Consider the following 2,309-nt stretch of genomic DNA (forward strand, 5'->3'; position numbering starts at 1 on the left):
TTAAGAGCATTCTGTTTTCGCATGGTTCGTTTCTAAGTGTGGGAGGCTGGAGATTGTGGCAGGGTGCGTAGCCCCCTCAACTCGAGGCTCCGTCCCCCATATCTTACTAACTTGGCCCATACTGAAGTTTATAAAGGGGGATTATCATTTCCAGCGTAGTGTTATTTGCTGTTTAGGTTCCCATCCATTGACGTGGTAATTCAGAATAGTCAACATTGACTGTCATCCTTTTGTCTTGATGTGACGAGCATCAACATACTCTCCTCACCCCCAGTTGCTGCTGCTACTGCTCTTCTTATTCTCTCCTGCTCCTGCTCCTCCTCCTCCACCTAGCCGCCACTTACTCTCTCTGTCTCTCTCTCTCTCTCCCCATCTCTTTTCCCTTGATCACGGACAGCCAGCATTAGTCTGCATCGGGCCCTCACGCGACGCAGGTGCCTCTGGTTTATAGTGTCGACAGTGCCAGTTTACCTTAATTTTTTTTTTTATTTTGTTAATACGACATAACTTTTTTTTTTTTTTAATGAAGCGGGTTTCGTGTGTCGTACACGTACCGCTCACACTGTAGAGCCGTAAGTGTAAATTGTTTCCTTTGCATTGTTATCATTGCGCTAAAGAGCCATCGTTTTGTATTCGTACCATCTTTGGATTTTAATGCTATTGTGCCAGTATTTCTTCCCATCAATGAACGACAAGGAAATAAAAAAATCGTGTTGTGGTGTTGCTTCGAATTATGTACCCTCCTGAAGGGCCCAGTGAACTGAAGAGATGATCACGTCAGTGACAGTGTTTGCGTGCTTGTGCGTTCGTGAAGTTGATTTGATGTGCGTGCGAGTCGCCATCGATTCATTGAGTAATCAACTCATGTATATTGATTGAAAATGAGATTTTGTTCAGATACATTCATTTTATGCTCCCAGGGTCTTTGGAGATGATGGCTAACTCGTTTTACTTATCCTTGTTATTTTCATTTAATTTATTTGCACTGTTGTAATTTATGTTTGACTTGAAGGAATTTATCTTGGATTGTGAATTTGATGTGATTATGCGCATTTAGTGTTTTCCTTAATTTTATTAGCTATAAAAAAACACAGCAAGGCCTAAATAGAACTTTGCCTTTTGATCTGATTTTGGTATTTTTCAACAGGTTGCCGATTTATTTTTAAGTATGTATGAAAGTCGTGTTATATCTCACGGCACCTTCACTTTGAAATGTAGAAACAACTCTCTCAGTTATGATTTGTATACTCAGTGCAAAGAAGCATTTATTCTGAACTGATTATATTCTAATTATAAATCTACTTTTTACCTAAGAATCCCACCATCTTAGAAATGGTTTATACTGATATCCCGTTGTTGCTTTTACTTGCAACGCCTTCTGCTGACATATTTATCAGTTTCTGTATTTTAAGACTTAATCCCCTTGAGCAATGCTTTATTTTTTTTATTCTCCAAAATCCTGCTACTATCATATGTTCCAATCATATGCATATCCGTCTTACCCAATTAACAATTAAGTCGGGAAAAGATGAGGTGTTATTACATCGCAAAATGTTAATACTTGTAACTTAGTTACATGTTTCCAAATAGGACATGACTGACATTCGTTAAGCTATTTTTCGGTACGCGTCGAGGTAACTATCTAATTTTCCATTGGTCATTATCTTTAGTTGTTAAAATAATGCTAAGTTCCTTTGCCAAAAACCTTGGCAGCCCTTTCCTAATAATATGACAGGCATTTAGCTTTTATATTTTCTTTGGGGGATCTGCATTTGGATGATGATGTATTCGCCCTTGGTGAACATCTGCTGATTTAACGTGATAAACGACTTTGTTTTTGACCAATTGCGACCTTTGTTTTGATCAATACCTATATCTCTTCATACACTTTGCTCTTCGTAACTATGGGTTTAAACGTATTATTATTATTATTATTGTTGTTATTATTATTATTATTATTATTATTATTATTATTATTATTATTGTTTACTAAGCTACAACCCTAGTTGGGGTGCCAACAGGGAAAATAGCCCACTGAGGAAAGGAAACAAGGAAAAATAATGTATTGTAAGAACAGTAACAACATTAAAATATTTTTTTTCCTATATGAACTATAAAAACTTGAACAAAACAAGGGGAAGAGAAATTAGATAGAAAAAATGTGCCCGAGTGTACCCTCAAGCAAGAGAACTCTAACCCAAGACAGTGGAAGTCCGTGGTACAGAGGTTATGACACTACCTAAGATTAGAGAACAAAGGTTTGATTTTGGAGTGTCCTCCTAGAAGAGCTGCTTACTATAGCTAAAGAG

The 2,309-nt window shown here is 37.3% G+C and overlaps 1 protein-coding gene across 1 annotated transcript in view; it reads left to right on the forward strand.

Moving 5' to 3' along the window:
• The first annotated feature begins 429 nt into the window (after window positions 1–429).
• Window positions 430–2,309, forward strand: part of LOC137649699 (uncharacterized) — a 39,953-nt gene continuing 38,073 nt past the window's right edge. Inside the window, exon 1 of the mRNA XM_068382661.1 lies at window positions 430–572. The gene's annotated coding sequence lies outside the window, so the exon portion shown is untranslated. The remainder of the gene's footprint in view (window positions 573–2,309) is intronic.

The sequence above is a fragment of the Palaemon carinicauda genome, chromosome 11 (assembly GCF_036898095.1).
Source record: "Palaemon carinicauda isolate YSFRI2023 chromosome 11, ASM3689809v2, whole genome shotgun sequence".
Taxonomy (NCBI): Eukaryota; Metazoa; Arthropoda; class Malacostraca; order Decapoda; family Palaemonidae; genus Palaemon; species Palaemon carinicauda.